Below are 12,209 nucleotides of genomic sequence, written 5' to 3'. Positions count from 1 at the left end.
CCCTTTTTTTGGACAGAGTCTTGCTCTGTTGCCCAGGCTGGAGTGCAATGGAGCGATCTCAGCTCACTGCAACCTCCGCCTCCTTGGTTCAAGCAATTCTCCTGCCTCAGCCTCCCGAGGAGCTGAGATTAAAGACTCATGCCAACATGCCCAGCTAATTTGTGTATTTTTAGTAGAGATGGGGGTTTCACCATGTTGGCCAGGCTGGTCTCAAACTCCTAACCTCAGGTGATCCGCCCACCTTGGCCTCCCAAAGTGCTGGGATTATAGGCGTGAGCCACTGCACTGGCTCCTACTGATCTTTCATGGGACCACGTGGAGATACTAGTTCTGAACTAAAGAAGACACACTACAGTGGGGCCGCCTGTGAAGCTCCTGGCTGTCTTCCATCCTGGGGCCTTGAGGATCTGGAGGCACAGCCAGCAGGTGGTGGAGTCCTTCAGGACAGGACAGCAGGACTGAAAAGCCCACCTGAAGATGGGTGGTGGCTGGATACCCTGGCTCTTCCACCAGGGACAAAGATGCTGGTGCCTGACTGACTGTCTGACTGTGGGTATATCAAGGCTCAAGTCTTTGCCACCAAGGGGGCCAGAGGCGGGTGTGAGTGGTGGTGGGGAGGCTGCTGCCAACTCAGGTGCCACCAGAGTTCCAGCGACTGAAGGCGAGGGACACAGAATATCCGGACTTGGGAAGATTTTGGAGGAAAAACGCACAGTCCGTTGCTGGACGCGGTAGTTACTAATTTCTGCTCGGTGCTCATTTTACAAAGCATCACTCATGACAGGTGCAGACTTCCCCTGTGGCCCAGTGAGTGGTCAGATCAATGGGGCCCCATCAGCTCGGTGAGGGAACTGCTGGGGTCTCAAAAATGGATAATCCCAAATTCCAAGTACCAGTTTCTTCCTCAGTTATTTACAAGGAACCCGATGTGGTACATAGAATCTAATTCATAACGCCTTTTTAACGCCATTATAACGCAATATTCATAATATTCCCTTCTAATCTCAGCAGATGACAAGTTGCCACTATTGAATTCCCATTAATATGAGTTATGGGTATAATATATTTTGCTCAATATCATCTCTTCAGCCTAATATTGTGGAAGAATGAAACTCACACGCTCAGCATATTTCTGGGTTTTTTTTTGTTGTTGTTGTTGTTGTTTTGAGATAGAGTCTTCCTCTGTTGCCCAGGCTGGAGGACAATGGCGCCATCTTGGCTCACTGCAACCTCCGCCTCCTGGGTTCAAGCAATTCTCCTGCCTCAGCCTCCCAAGCAGCTGAGATTACAGGTGCCCACCACCACGCCCAGCTAATTTTTACTAGAGACGGGGTTTCACTATGTTGGTCAGGCTAGTCTCCAACTCCTGACCTCAGGTGATCCACCCGCCTCGGCCTCCCAAGGTGTTGGGACTACAGGTGTGAGCCACTGTGCCCAGTCCTCTCAGCATATTTACAATGGAAGAGGCAATGGTGACGCGGCATAGCTGAGGCTTCACTTTCAGCCCAGCTCTTGGGGGTGCGAGAGGAATTTACCACAAACATGCCCCTCCATGGCTCTGGTGTCCACCAGGGACTCTATCTGCCAGGCTCTGAGCAACTGGCTGGGTGGAGGTTCCTGCACCGGGTGGAGTGGGCAGGTTCTGGAGCTCCGGTGGGTGAGCTGCTGGGGCCTGCATCTTCCCCACCCCCTCTCTCCTCCTCTGTCACTTTCTTCTCAGGATCAGACTCATCTTCAAAGCAGGGGCTGTTTCTGCCCTGAGGCAGGCCTGTGTCTCCACATTACCGGCAGCATCATAAAGAGGCCGTGAACCCGGTTCTGGGGCTCTGTGACCCTGGACATGATACCACCTCCAAGGTTTTTAATGAGGATAGTTATGGCCCCAACCTTATGCAGTTGTGAGAGTGGAGAGGGTTCACAGGCAAAAACACTTGGAGCAGTGGCTGGCTCCCAGTGAGCACTCAGTAAATGTCAGTGATGGTGACAATGACAATGATGATGCTGGCAGCAACCCCAAGGACACATCTCAGGTCCTGGCTGGCTGGCAGTCCAGACTTGCTTCTTAGAAAGGTTGCTGAGTACACAGGGTTAAATTGCACTCTTGTGCCAGGTGCATATTTCAAGCCCAGAGCCGGGCTCTGGTGAGCTTGATGCTAGTGAGACATATAACCTGCCTCTGAACACGCATAGCTGAGGCCTCACCTTCGGCCCCGCTTTCTGGAGTGCTAGAGAAATGGACCACAAAGATGCTCCTCCACAGCTCTGGTGTCCACCATAACTCTCTTTCTTAAGGGCCTGCCCACTGTGCTTGGCAGTAACCCTGTGGCGGGGTAGCTCTGAGCCTGCAGAGCTGCTGCTGTTGGGGGAGGAGCAAATGGGAGAGTGAGAGCCTTTCTACTCAGATCAGGTTACCTGGTGAGTCCTGATGGGGATCCTCAGTCATGCTGACCCGACATTTTCCCAGGAACCTTCCCCTGGGGGCTGGGCCACCCTCCCGCCCATTCCTCAAGAGCCCTTCCTCATACTCAGTCAAGCACACGCTGGTCTGCGTGAAGACCCGTCATCTGATGGGCTTCCATTCTGCTCCCTGTGACCGACACCCCTGTTTCTCTTCATCAAGGAAATAGCGTGGTGCATCAGCTGTCCCTGATTTTATGCTCAGACATTGCTTCTCTCTTCCCATGGTGGGTATTCATTCATTCCTTATTCTTTAGGTTTGAGTTTTCTTTTTTTCGCTGTGGCAAAATGTGCTAACATAAAATTTGCCATTTTCCCCATTTTCAAGCATACAGTTTAGTGGCATTCACTGCAGTCGCAGTGCCATGTGACTGTCACCACTATTTCCAAAGCTTTTGCATCATCCCAAACAGAAACTCTACCCATTAAGCAAAAACTCCCTGTCCCTTCCCTCCACACTAGCCCCTGGTAACCTCTAATCTACCTTTTGTCTCCACGAACCAGGGCATTTATTTTAATAAAGCGCTTTCACCCAGCTGTTTCACTTAGAGCCCACACCAGCCGGTGAGGTGGACATTCTTGTGCACAGCTTACAGATATGGAAACAGTCTCAGAGAGCTTCAGCGTTGCACCTTAAAGTCACTCAGTCGGTCAGGTATGAACATGGGTCCTGACTGCCACCTCCTGACCCCAGCCTAGGGTGCTTTTCATCACTCTGAGCAGCCTCCTCAAATAGGGTCTCTCCTTCCCCATCCCAGGAAAGACCTCAGAGAAACAGGGCTTGAGACGAAAGCCATAACCACAGTGACCTTTTCCTTCTTCCCTCTCCTCCTCCAAAGTGGTGCTGAGCTCACAGGGAAGACAGCGGCAAATTGTGGCTGCCCCGCCCCCGACATACACAAACGTCCTGCCAATGATTCTGCTGTACCTCCAATTCCCAGCCCAGGTTCAAATCCACCAAGAACGACTGAGGGACCAGCAAGAGGGAGCTGCTTCCCTGAGCTTGGATATATTCAAGGCCGGCCCAGCAACACCTGTGGGCGGTCTTGATGGCTGTGACTGCCCTTCTGCGACGGAACTGGGCCAATGCCTCTGAAAGCGGGGACTGGAGTGCAAACACTGGCCAGGCACTATGTCTTGGGGGCAAAACAAGAAACCCTCAGAAAGAAAGAGAGGCCAGGGTTCTAAGACCCAACGGTCCCCAAGCATCCTGCACTTGAGTGTTATCTGTACCACCCCACCTGGCTGTTAAGGAAAAAAGGTCGCCTGATCAGACAAAAGTAAGAGGACTGCAGCTGGCTGTCTATGAGGTCTGGGGCTGGACCATGCAATCCTTGTGCCTTTTGGTCCTGACATTTGTTGGTTGTTTCAAACCCTTACGAGCAAAACTGTTCCTGTGGGGAGTGTGTGGCTGCACCTTCAGGTGGTGTCGCCAGCACTGGGGAAGGATGTGCCTTGAACCTGTATGCATCCAGCTGCTCATCCAACCAATTTCACCAGGGTTGTCCTGGGCTGGGCCTACCCAGAGCAGCTCTAGGTGATGAATCCCACTCTGCTGAGTGATCTGGGGCAAGTTTCTTAGTCTTTCTCATCTCTGAAGTGGTGCTAATAATAATTACTCAGAGAGTTATAATGAGGATTTAAAAAGTTCACATTGGTGAAGTACTTAGAACAGTGCCTGCAACAAAATAATTACTAGATGAGTGCCTTAAATAAAATAAATAAATGCAAAAAGCTGCAGAGGATTACAGGAAAGTCAGAGTAAAATCTTGAGAAGATGCAAATATTTGAAGGAAAGGGTTGTGATACTATGACTCCAAATGCTCTACAAGAGATGGGAAGGGCACAGTAACTACAGCAAAAGCCCTAATGATGTAAAATCTGCACCCCAACACAGCTTCATCATCTGGGCTCAGGTCCCAACTATGAACCCATGAGGGCTTCATGCTAGCTCACCACGGGGTTACGTCTTTATCATCCTCATCATGGCACTCACAGAAATTACTGTTTTTGGAGGCTGCTCCACTATCTTCTCTCAGTTAGTAGGTAAGTTGAGATGACGTCAAAGGATTTGACTTCCCTAACTCAACAACAGTGGTTAAATACATTAATAAATATTCATATATATTAATCCATTCATTCTGTCCTCCAATACATACTGAGAGCCTCTATAGACTGGGCATCATGAGCTGCTGATTTTTACAGAGTTCGCTGCCTCATAAGGAGACAAATAAATAAATGGGTAAGTTTCACATAATATTGAGGTAGTATAATAGGAACGTAAACAAAAGTGTTACAGGAACAAGAGAAATAATAGCAAAAAATGTTTCCCCACCAAAGGGGGTGGTAACCTTTAGGTTCTCAGTTGTAGGGTGAACAGGAGTTTTTCTGGGCAGGAAAGAGACGAAATGACAATGCTAGGAAGACGGAGTGGCAGGTGCAAAGGCCCTGGGGCATGAGAGATCTTCTTATGTTTGGGAATTTCAGGGTGGCTAAAGTGGGTGGTGGGGTGACGCTCTCCAGTGACCTCCTGGCTCACGTACCAGTGTGTTAGTGGATTTCCCTCAGACAGAAACACAGACCCGCTGACACATAGGAGTGTGGCGATAGTAAGCTGTGTCCTGGTGTTGACATTCAGGGAAGCAACAGATAGCAGGATCCCTGTATGCAGCAGCGAGTGCTGGGATGAATGAGTAATAGGAGAGGGTACTCACGAAGGTCACTGCAGCTGCTTTTAGCAAACCGACATGCCTGGTGAGGTCTAGGAGAGAGAGGAGGCACCCACGGCTGTTGTTTGGGAGCCGTCTGTGCAATGGAGGCGGTTGTTTTTTATTTCTTTTTCACACAACTAGAAAATGTATTGGCTCACACAAGAAGAAGCCCGGAGCAACCAGGGCTCTGGTTTGGTACATCTGGAACTCTCTTGTTTTCTCCTCATGTGAGAACTCTCTTGTATATCTAGAACTCTCCTGTTTTCTCCTCTTGCTTTCTCTCTGCTCATGTGCTGGCTTCATCCTCAGGCTTGTAGCAGGAAGGTTACAGCAGTTCAAGGCACCATATCCAGTCATGACAATGTCTGGAGGGCGAAAGATGACTTTTTTTTTTCCTTGTGACTCTTCCTTAAAAGCAAGGAAACCTTTTCCAGAAACCCCAGGCGGGATTACCCTCATATTCTATTCCGGAACTGCCTCACATGACCCTTTCCTAAACTAACGACGGGGAGGGGAAGCGCGATCACCATGCCTGGCCAGAATCATATTCTCAGCAGCGGCTGGGGTTCACTTTTCTTTGAGTATGCGAGGTGGTGGATACCTGAGCAGAATGGGGGTTCCACTGGGAAGGGAGAAGGAGAGAAAATGAACGTCAGACAAATGGGCATCAATGCCCACTACAGACCACGAGGTCACTTTGTCAGGCCTGGCTCATTCTCCAGCTCTGCCTGCAGCCGGCACAACCAACTCACCAGGCAGGCTTAGCCCATGCCCCCTTTCCTACCTCCATCCCCTGCCACCCTCTAGCCTGAGGGCCACTTCTAACCTGAACTAGGGATACTTTAAGTAGTAGGTGAAGAATCTGGGTCGTGTTCACCATCAGTCTGGCCCTCGACTGGGTGTGTTTTCGTAAAGAGGCTGTCCTATACTGAGTCCCCTTGTCCTGCCAGAGAAGCCTCCTGAGGGCAACCTCAAGGCCAGTGCTGTTCTAGAATTGCAAAGATAATCACAGAGACACCAGAGCCATGGCCCAGGGCTGGCCCGAATGCTGGGAGAGCTGGGCAGATCCACTGTGGACAAAGGAGAGAAGCATCACACTGGGAGGCCCTGACCTCACGGCCAGTGGGAAGAGAACTAGTTCAGGATGCTCCAGATGCATCTGGCCATCCACGAAGCTGGACTCACAGGTTTGTCCTTTCCGCCCCAGGTGACTCTCGGTCATTCAAATCCATGTTTTTAAAATAAAGCAATCAAATCTGAAAGCATGAGCCACTGGGATACCCCAACAGGATCCCCCCATTCCCTACCCTAGCCGACTGCCTTAGACAAGGGGGGCCCAGGTGGGTTTTGAGTCTCCACCCTTCCAGGTGTGAAAAAAAATAAGAACGTGGAATGTGAGTGACTTTCTGTATCCATCCACAGCTCCATCTGGGCCGGGCAAGAGCCCTACGTGCTGGCAGCCTGGGGTTGGGGGGCCGGGGGAAACCGTGTGGCCCTCTAAGGGCAAAGGAAGGCAGGAGTAGGGGACAGAGAACCACAAACCTAACCTTGACACTTGAGCCTTGGGGAGCAGGTCTAGCAAGGGTGGCCCCGTGGGTGGCTGAGGGGTGTTTTCTTAAGGGACTGCAGGGAACAGCAGCCAACAATTTAAGTCAAGGGACAGAGGTGCGGACAACTGGCCTTCTGCTATTGGGACGTGCACCTCGCACCATTCCCCAGCTCCCGAGACTCCTTTTCACAGTGCCAGAAGGGTACAAAGTATTCACCCACGTTTTCCGGGAAGCTGAGGAGGGGAAGCTGGGCATGCAGAATTTTGCTGCCATCAATAGGAAAGGCGTGTGACAGCAGTCTCTGAGTGCATACAGATGCTTGGCCCACTCACTCTGCTCAATTCTCAGGGCTCTTTATTTACCAGAGGAAAATGAGGTTTCTTGTCTACGGGTTCTAGAGAGGCAGATTCACAATACAAATTAATATGCCACGACTAGTTGAGACTGCAGCCAGAGCAATACACGGAATTCTCCTAAACCTTCCTTTTAGGGCAACAAACGGAGTGCTGAAACTGATTGGTAATCCATTAAGTTACATCAGTTCCTCTCTGCTGAGACTTCCACGATGCCTCCTCCCTATGGCATTGCACTTTTGGAAGTCTCAGGCCAGTCTGGCTGGCTGTACCATGAAAGTAAGAAGAACAGGGAAAGGGTCAGTCTGGGTTTGGAGGACATTCCCTCAATGAAATTAAACTAACTGTGTAGGGGCTGATGGTAGATAAACGATACTGAGATGCATTAAGCTCTCCTTTTTATGTTTATTTCCCCAAGTTATTTTTAGCATTACAGACAGTTCCTAGTTAACAAATGGGTTGGGTTCTGAAAGTTCATTTGTAATTTGGCTGTTTAGATTTTAGAACATACTTTCCCTATAAAAAAACAATGTTATAAATGGTGATGAGACTCCCAGGCTAGTTCTCCAAAGCCTATTTAACCCATAATGTAGCTAAAATACTGTCCTTCCTCAAGGGAAAAAAATTGTTTAATTGCAACATGAGTAATTAAACAAAACAGAGAAAACCATTAGAACTGAATAAGAAGTAGATTTATGTTCATCTTGAGTGATGCTCTTTGCAGAAAACCTAATTTAATTTAAGAAGAGGCCCTTCTAAGAGCTTTTGGGGAACTGCACAGGATTTATCCTGTTAGGGAGAAACAGGCACTGGGCTGTCCGAATCTGTGGTTACTGAATACTGCATCATGCAACAGGCTCCCCTTCCTGATTTTAGACTCATTAGGACGTCTCCCTATCATAATTTGTTTTCCCAAGTGGATTTTCACAGGGAGAAAGCCTCTGGTCAAAGTCCATGAAGGTGGCCTCCTTGGGGTGATTTTTAAATTCCAAATCAATAGGTTAGCATCTATCTGTCCTTGTGCATGTCCTGGGGACGGCAGTGTTCCAGTCCCACCAACCCTGGAGCAGTGACAGGATCAAGCATTGGCACTTCTGAACTTAGAAGCCAAGGTCAGTGTACCTGCGAGGTCCCCTGAGAGCCAACTGGACAGTCCATTCCCTAGCAGCATAATCCTTGCCGGGTGTCTCCTTTTAAACCTCATTAGCCAGTTCTTTGAGTAGATAGATGTGCGTGGGTCCTGAGTGTCCCACATCTATACCAGGCCATAGAGAGAGTAATCCTTTCTGCCTGAGGCATGCCAGCCTTGGCCAGAACTGAAGGGTGAATGACTGTGCCTAAACAAACATGCTGGGAACACTCTGTGGGTAGATTGCAAAAATGATCACAATTCTTTCCAACCTTAGATGCCTGTCCCTTTGCAATGTGGTGTTGCAGTATCTCCCATCAAGAGGCGAGGTCTCTTTGCCCACTCCTTGAATCTGGGTTGGCCATGCCTCCTGCTTTGGCCAATGGGATTTTAGCAAACATGCCTCAGGAAGAGGTTAGAAAAACATCTGTGCATTGACCTTGCTCTCTTGCTGCTCTTGGTACCCTGAGACCACCGTGTGAATGAGCCTGAGATAGCTGGATGGAGGATGACAGGCCACAAAGGACTGAGGCACCTTGGCCAACAGTTGGCCAACCACAGGTGTGTGAGACCATCCCTGATCATCCAGCCACTAGCCAATCTACAGCAGACCACAGATAAATGAGACAGCCCAGCAGAGATCAGCTGAGCCAGCCCAGACCAGTGCTGACCAGTCAAATCACAGAACTGTCATGGCTTTAAAACACCAGGTTTTGGGGGTATTATCAAGCAGCAAAAGCTAACTTACACACACAACTGGCTCCAGTCAACGCAGTCTTCAGATATCTTTATTTTGGAATCCATGTATGAACTTTTTTTGCCTAGACTAAGGCTTGTCTCTTGCAAATGTGGCAAAATACATCTTCTTCCCTCTTTTTGCCTCCTTAATCAGAAATTGAAGTTCGGACCACTCGGCCCAAACTGCAGGCTTTGAAATGGGTGCTTTGGAAATCATGACATTTTTCAATTTTGTACACACTTTGTGACTGACAGGTAGGTTTTAAGTCAATGAATACACAATCAAACTGTAACTGCAACTTAAGGTACAGGCAAAATCCGTTAGCTCAGTACTAAAGTGCACAGGTTGTGTTATCTCACAATGCATTATCGTTCCCTGATAATTTATCACAAGGCAAACCACAACTCTTGTTCATGGAGAAAGCAACAGTCTTTGGATAAAATCACTTGTAGTCTGGGAATTCATGGCGAAAGCGGCTTGAATGATTCTCCTAACCGAGCCCACTCGGCAAGGCAGCCTTTGATTTTCAACGTGAAGACAAGAGGAATGAGAGTTCTGCGCACAAGCATCCTCTCTTCATTCATGGGCCCCAGAAGCACACAACAGGAGGGGCTGCCACACTGGCCCTGCGGTCACTCACATGATCCCCACAGAAATCCCAGATCCTCTCCCTCAAGGGGAGCATTCCTCCAGAGAAGCTGGAGTGCATGGGGAAGATACCGTCTCCAGCGTTGTCTCTATGATGACACATATCCACCCTGACAGCCCTAAATGCTCATAAATGTCAAAACCCGGGTGTTTGAGTGTTGACGATGAAGCCCGCAGATTTCATGGCCCCTTTCGGTTCTCCTCAGGCCTCCGACACAGGCGAAGTCCCTCTGCTTCCCAGCTAGATTTATTTTCAAGGGCTTAGCTCTGAGGGACGATGGGAATGTTTCAGCATAAGTGCTCCTGACCACAAGGAAAAAAAGCCCCCAGTACATTTCACAAAGACATCAGCCAGGATTCTGCAGAGTCCATTCTTTCAGGAACAAAACTGCATTTTATGAGCCGTCCCTTTTCTGTTTCATCTGTCAAGCAGGTTTGCTGAGAATAATTTAAATTTCATGCAGCAGCAACTGTAGGGCATTGGGGCTTCCCTTCAGACCCACAAACAGGTCTGGCAGTGGAGTCGCAGTTCTGCTTCTCGGGAGCACCCTGCCCCTGCGGTCCAGACCATCTACAGACCAGACACACAGTGGTGGGCCAGGGATGGGATGCCATGCCGGTTTCTTAGCATGACCTCGTGCCGCATCAGACAGGGGATGGGGACAGGCCAATGCATCTTTCTTCAGCCTCCCAGCACCAACCACCAGCGGGGGACAGGTTTCCCCGCAAATGTATGGATAACTGGGTAGACCCAGTCAATGGTTTAACTTTCTAAAATTAACTTTTATCGAGTGCTTACCATATGGTAGGTAGTGTTTTAAGCTTTTCTATGCACATTAATTTAGCCAGTTCTCACATCATCCCCATGAGGAGGACACTATGATTATTCCCAATTCTTAGAGACAAAGAAACTGAGGTTCAGAGACATACTCAACTTCTAAATGGCGGAGCTAGGATTCAGTCCCAGTGCTGTCAGACTCAAGAGCTTGAAGCTCTCAGCAGTGGTGAAATGCTGAGTCGACATAACCTTTGGCTTAAATTTTCTCACCTATACCACAGAGGTAAATGTGCCCACTTTCTGGCCTGAAATCTCTTGCTTGCTATCAGCTGGGTGGATGAGCTGATGGAAAAGTTACCATAACAATGCTGCAATCATGGTTACCATGGTGAATGCATTCTGCCAGGCAGCCTGGAGTGGGAAGAGGAGCTGGCCCAGGCTGGTTCTGATTCTAACTCACTGGGTGACCTCAGCAGGCCACATTTTCTTTGGGCCTCACTACTGTGACCTGTAGAATGAGGGGCTGGAGGACGTGGTCACTCTGCTCCTCTTAGGCTCTTGGAACTTGTGTCCTGGGGAGGCCGTCGATTGGTCTGAGCCATGAGTGTGTGTTGGGGGGCTAGGGTGAGTCCACCAGACCCTCCCTGTACTTCTGCAGCCCAGGAGTTTGCTTGTCCAACTGGCCTTTCCTCAAGACATGTGAGGAATCTTTAGGCCACAGACAAATGAAGAAGTAGAAAAATCAATTCAGGCCTGAAGTAGCAGTGACGGAAAGAATTGTCATCACCTCATCGGCCAGCCGCTGGGAGCACAGCCAGCCTCCCCACCCAGAGAGCCTGGCAGAAGCCGGCCCCTGCCTGGGAAGGTGACCAGGCCCACAGGGCTGGGTGGGGAGGGTGATGGCATGGGATGCCTCAGCCCCCAGGGCACGGGATGTTCACCCTGCGCCCTGCCCAGCCAAGAGGGGACACTAAGGCCTGACAGTACTGACACTAGTCTCCCAGTCACCTTCCTCAGGGACAGTTGCTGAGTTTCCAAGTGTGGCTCTGGCCCGCATGTGGCTCTAGACCCTTCACCCAGGAAACCCAGTGGATACATTCCAGCAGCTGTGCCCATACTCTGGCAAGCTGGGACACAGCTCTGCTCCTGGCTTCCACCCGGCCGACCTCGCCCACCCACCCCACCATCCCCTGGAGTGCGGTTTCAGCTGTTTCCACAATGGGCTTTCCTTAGAGGAAAGGGCCCCAGAGCTGGAAAAAAAGCTTTAAACTCCCTTCCCTTGGTCACTTGGCTGTATCAGTCTCAGTCTGGAGTTCACTAGATGGCCTCTTCCCTGTAGCTCCCTCCTGCCTACACAGCATCTGGAATCCCAGCCAAGGGGTAGGCTTGAGATGCCCTTTCCTTTCCTTGCTTTTCTTGGGGCCTGGCTGCTGTGTCTTTTCTGAAGACCTGCCTTTTCCTCTTGGTGAGGTTAGAAATGAACACCTTTCAGGCTGGGCATGGTGGCTCACGTCTATAATACCAGCACTTTGGGAGGCCAAGGTGGGTGGATCACTTGAGGTCAGGAGTTCAAGACCAGCCTGGACAACATGGTGAAACCCTGTCTCTACTGAAGAAAAGAAAGAAAAAGGACATGAACACCTTTCCCTAAGGGGGTAGAGTCTCATCCCATAGGCCTCACCTGGTTGATAGTGACAATGGTGATAGGAAGAGGTCAGCACCGATACAGGTCTCGCCTTACCACATGCCAGGTTCTGCTTGTTCTGAGCACTTCACACAGGTTTTAACCCACACAGTCCTCACAGCAACTCTGCTCGCAAGTACAATGACCTCTTCCCATTTTA

The 12,209-nt window shown here is 49.8% G+C and overlaps 1 protein-coding gene across 3 annotated transcripts in view; it reads right to left on the bottom strand.

Annotated features, from left to right (window-relative positions):
• Positions 1–12,209, bottom strand: part of KLHL29 (kelch like family member 29) — a 325,792-nt gene that overhangs the window by 135,711 nt on the left and 177,872 nt on the right. The window lies entirely within an intron of this gene.

This window comes from Trachypithecus francoisi, unplaced genomic scaffold (genome assembly GCF_009764315.1).
Source record: "Trachypithecus francoisi isolate TF-2019V2 unplaced genomic scaffold, Tfra_2.0 Lachesis_group17, whole genome shotgun sequence".
Lineage (NCBI taxonomy): Eukaryota > Metazoa > Chordata > Mammalia > Primates > Cercopithecidae > Trachypithecus > Trachypithecus francoisi.
Note: the sequence above shows the minus strand (reverse complement) of the source record. Positions and strands in the feature narration are given on the sequence as shown.